Source organism: Sesamum indicum, unplaced genomic scaffold (assembly GCF_000512975.1).
Source record: "Sesamum indicum cultivar Zhongzhi No. 13 unplaced genomic scaffold, S_indicum_v1.0 scaffold00199, whole genome shotgun sequence".
In the NCBI taxonomy this organism is placed as follows: Eukaryota; Viridiplantae; Streptophyta; class Magnoliopsida; order Lamiales; family Pedaliaceae; genus Sesamum; species Sesamum indicum.
The window spans coordinates 106,611-112,334 of record NW_011628094.1 but is presented as its reverse complement, the minus strand read 5'-3'; positions in this window follow the sequence as shown (position 1 = coordinate 112,334).

The window sequence follows — 5,724 nt, the reverse complement described above, 5'->3', positions numbered from 1 at the left end:
CCTTGGATTTCTTGGAGGGAGAAAATGAGGGGTATTGTTTGAGGTGTGAGAAGAAGAATTGCAAGAGGTGTGACGGCCTTCCTCGTACCTGCAACATCACCCACTTGCCTCAACTGTTTCTCTACATTCAGCAACATCTCAATTTTCGCCTCCAAATCTCCGCCTCCATTTTCCCACAAATTAAACCAAACCATTCGATAAATCACAGCACGAGATACAAAATGGGGAAGCCAACAACAGCGTATAAGCTAATTGGAAATCAGGAACGCGCATTTGCTGACCATTTCGATCGAATAGATACGAACAATTAGGGAATTTTTCGTGCAATCGATGAAAAACAAAACCCTAGAGAGAGAGAAAGAGGATAGAGTTGAAATATGTTTTACCATGCGACTTTACAGCTAATAAACATATTACAAAACTATAAAATTTTTATTATACATTTTGACCCCTAAATTATGTTTATTATAACAAAAGTCCCCCTAAAAAATAATTTAGTGTTGGCTGAACAAAAACACCCTTTCAACTTACTTTTATATTTTTTCTTTCACTTCCTAAGTATATTTAATTAAAAAATCTCTCTCAAAACTACTTTTAGTAATTTTAAAATTTTTACTCAAAATTTTTATTTAAACAATAATGTTCAAAATGTATAGCTTTATATAAACTGTGTAATACATAAAAAAAAATTTACAAGTTCAATATGAAAATATGTTTTGCAAAGAAAATTATTTACAAGCTCAATTTAATTTTATAAAAAAATATGTTATATAACTTATATATTAAATTACATGCACAAATATTTAAAATATAGCATATCATCACTCATAAAATAATATAATATTATATAATTTATATATTTTTATATTAAATTACATGCACAAATATTAAAATATAGCATATCATCACTCATAAAATAATAAAATATTATAGATTAATTATATCAACAGATTTGCATATTTTATAGTACGTATATATAAATGTTCAAAATATTATATATGTGTTCCTGATTGTGCATGTAATAATATTTTATAGTACGTATATATAAATGTTCAGAATATGTATGGTAAATTTGCTAAGAGTAATAATAACTACAAGTTTGTATAAAAGGGAAACAAACTTGCTTTAATAAAACCATGCAAAACAGCTAAATTTTGAACGTTCTCAGAATTTGACGAAACTTGATCCAAACGTTGGTTTAGACCAAAGAATTTGTATGGTAAATTTGCTAAGCGTAATAATGACTACAAGTTTGTATAAAAGAGAAACAAACGTGCTTTAGTAAAACGGTGCAACATAGCTAAATTTTGAACATTCTCAGAATTCGACAAAGCTAGACCCAAATGTTTGTCTAGACCCAAGAATTTGTATGGTAAATTTGCTCAGCGTAATAATAACTACAAGTTTGTATAAAAGTGAAACAAACTTGCTTTAATAAAATCATGCAAAACAGCTAAAATTTGAATGTTTTCAGAATTCGACGAAACTTGACCAAAACGTTGGTCTAGACCCAAGAATTTGTGTGGTAAATTTTCTAAGCGTAATAATAGCTTCAAGATTGTATAAAAGGGAAACAAACTTGCTCTAATAAAACCGTACAAAATAGCTAAATTTTGAACGTTCTCAGAATTCGACGAAACTTACCCAAACGTTGGACTAGACCCAAGAATTTGTGTGGTAAATTTGCTAAGCGTAATAATAACTACAAGTTTGTATAAAAGGGAAACAAACTTGCTTTAATAAAACCGTGCAAAACAGCTATATTTTGAACGTTTTCAGAATTCGACAATACATGACCCAAATGTTGGTCTAGAGAAAAGAATTTGTGAGGTAAATTTGCTAAGCGTAATAATAACTACAAGTTTGTAGTTATTATTTTGACCCAAAGGTAAATTTTGAACGTTCTCAGAATTCGACAAAACTTGACCCAAATGTTGGTCTAGAACTTGTAGTAAATTTGCTAAGCATAATAATAACTACAAGTTTGTACAAAAGGGAAACAAACTTCCTTTAATTAAACGGTTGCTAAGCATAATAATAACTACAAGTTTGTACAAAAGGGAAACAAACTTCCTTTAATTAAACGGTGCAAAATAGCTAAAATTTGAACGTTCTTAGAATTCGACGAAACTTGACCCAAACAATGGTCTAGACGAAAGAATTTTTGAGGTAAATTTGATAAGCGTAATAATAACTACAAGTTTGTATAAAAGAGTAAAAAACTTTTTTTTTAGTAAATGTAATTTTCATTAAGTAAAAAATGGTACAGTATAACAAAGTGATCATTAGGTGGTTTCTCCCTCGACAGGCCAAGGGATACGCCATAGTCTATACAAAGCTCGTGTACTGACAGAACTAGCTAATGAAATACTAATGATCCGCTGCCTGACATCATCAACTATCAATAACTCCATGGTGCTCGGAGTCTTCTCAACATGCTCAAAACGTCTCAAGTTTATCTCCCTCCAAATGTGGTAAACAGATTCAAAACTCGAAATCCGTGATAAGCGGCCACTGCCATTCTCCTCCACTAATCACCGCTGAATTTTGCTGACTCCTCAAGTCCAAGGAGCCTCGGTCCACGTGGAAATGTCTCAATAAGAGGTCCGAGGTAATGCCACGGGTCCTGCCAAAGATGAAACTTCCGCCCATCTCCAATTTGGTAGTCCACCATAGGACGGAGAAAGATCCGTAGAGGTAGGAGTTTCCTCCAACTCCATGCTCTCGGATCGTCCATATGGAAGTGTCTCGTAACCGGTCATGGTATAGCCATTCAACCCAAATAGAGGTTCGATCACATTGAATGATATCACAAAGTTTCTTAGTCATTAAGGCTCAATTCATGGTAGTAATGTCCTTGAACCCAAGACCTCCCTCGTCCACCGGTCGACACAATTCTTTCCATGCTACCTTAGCATAACCACTATTTGTTGAGCCCTTCCATAAGAAATTTCACAGCCTCTTCTCAATTTCGTTCGTTCGTAACGCTGAAGCTCAATATAAGCTCAATGACATGAGTACAGATTTAATAATTTGTACCCTACCGGCATATGAAAGCGCCATACCCTCCCAACCAGCAATACGTTTATCGATTTTCACCAATAATGGTTGGCAATCAGCAATAGTTAATCTGGAGGATAATAGAGGTAGACCTAAATACCTCAGTGGCAGGAGTCCCACCTGGAATCCAAGTGCTTCCAGCATCTCCTCACGTAAACCCTGTGCTGACCGCAAAATAATAAGATGACTTTTCTGTACGTTCAGTCGGAGGCCCGACCAAACGGCAAATCGATCCAGCCCTCTCTTAAGGACCCCAATAGAGTTCATATCAGCACGACAGAATAACAACAAGTCATCAGCAAATCCCAGCTGAAAAATCTGAGCTGAATCACACTTCCAATGAAAAGAAAAGAGCCCATCTTGGTCAATCATCTGTAGGTATTCCAAGTGTAACACCTCCATGACGAGGACAAAAAGGTACGGCGATAGAGGATCCCCCTGTCGAAGTCCTCTTGCACCCGAAAAGAATCCATGTGGCTTTCCATTCAATCCCACTGAGAAGGATGGTGTAGTGACACATTCCTCAATCCACCTGATGAATGTGGGTGGAAACCCAAAAAGTTCGAAAACCGCAACTAGGAAGTCCCATTCAACTGAGTCATACGCCTTTCTAATGCCAACTTTTAACGCACATCTGGGAGGTAGGCATGACTGATGGTATCCCGAGAAAAGTTCCTGAGCTATCATGATATTGTCTCCGATACTTCTGCTAGGAACAAATGCTGCTTGGTAGGGACTAATGACTTTGTCCAATACCACACTCAATCTTTTGACAATAAGTTTGGCAATAATCTTGTAGAGGACATTGCAACAAAAAATAGGTCGAAAATCACCAACGGACATAGGGGAATGTACCTTCGGGATAAGCGCCGATAATGTGGTATTGATTTGTTTCAAGAGCCTCCCCGTAGTGAAGAAATCCAACACTGCCCTCGTAACCTCTCCTCCCACAATCGGCTAGGCAGCTTTGAAGAAGCCTGACAAGTACCCATCAGGACCCGGTGCCTTATCTTCTGCAATATCGAACACTGCCTCTTTGACATCCGAGGGGGTGAATGGTGATAAAAGAGAATTGGTTTCATCTTCAGTCACCAGATGTCTAGCCCACGGTCTAAGGAACTAAATATCAATCACGTCCTGTCGTCTTTGTCCTCCCAAAAGGACACGGTAATAAGATACAAATTCATTGACAACATCCCCTTGGCTCAATTCCCGACATCATTTTATACTAGTCTCAACCCACGAACTTCAGATCACTCACCGCTGGTGCTTAACGGGGATAGTCAACAACAATATGGAGGTATGTTTCGATTCAATAATTACCTCACTCTATCACCAGAGTTTATTCGCAGTGTGCAGCAGATCTGGCAGCATAACATCATAGGAGTGCCGATGTACGCGGTAACAAGAAAACTCAAAGCTCTTAAACCGGTGTTCAGAGAGCAGAGGAGGAACAAAGGAGACTTATCACACAATGTCCAGCTGGCTAAAGGGTTTGTTGAGATGGCGCAATTGCTTGTAAGCTCAAACAGGCGGGATGAACTATACTTACAGCTGGAACACTGCTGCAGATTAGTACTAGCTAAAGCAGCCAAACTTGAACAGATGATGCTTCAACAGCGAGCAAAAATGCAGTGGATGAAGGGGGAGACCAGTGCTCCCGGGTGTTTTTCCGTAAGATTGCTCAAAGGAGATCGGTGAGGAGAATCTTACAAATCAATGATGATCATGGAGCCACTCACACAGAACCAGGAGCAGTAATCAATGAGTTTGTCACGTATTACCAAAACCTTCTTGGTGGGGAACGACGACGAGATGTGATAGATCTTTGATTCCTTAAACCTTGGGCTAGACAACTTTTGAGTGAAGAGGATGCTAGCTTTTTACTTGAGCCATTCACACCAGCTGATGTCAAGCAGGCGGTTTTTGACATTGCTGAGGATAAGGCTCCGGGGCCAGACGGGTATTCATCGGGCTTTTTCAAAGCTGCATGGCCTATAGTGGGGCAGGAGGTGTCATCAGCAGTGTTAGATTTCTTTAGTACAGGCCGACTTCTGAAGTAGATAAATACTACGCTTTTGGCACTCATACTAAAGGTACATTCCCCTATGACTGTTGGTGAATTTCGGCCTATATGTTGCTGTAAGGTGTTGTACAAGATTATTGCTAAGCTCATTATCCAACGGTTGAGTGTGATACTGGACAAACTAATTAGTCCGTGCCAAGCGGCTTTTGTGCCTGGACGAAGCGTTGGAGACAATATTATGATGGCGCAGGAACTTTTTACCGGATATAACCAAGCTCGTCTACCACCCCGGTGTGCTTTAAAAGTGGATATTTGAAAGGCATATGACACGGTAGAATGGGATTTCATGATTACTGTGATGGAGCTATTTGGGTTCCCTTCTACTTTCCTGAAGTGGATTGAAGCGTGTGTTACTACACCCTCATTTTCTGTTGTGCTGAATGGAAAACCTCATGGTTTCTTCAAGGGAGCCAGAGGGCTTCGGTAGGGTGACCCTCTTTTGCCATACATGTTTGTGCTTGTGATGGAAGTCCTACATTTGGGTTTCCTACAGTTGATTGATCATAATGAAGTATTTTCTTTCCATTGGAAGTGTGACATAGCCAGGGTTTTTCAGTTGGGATTTGCGGATGATTTGT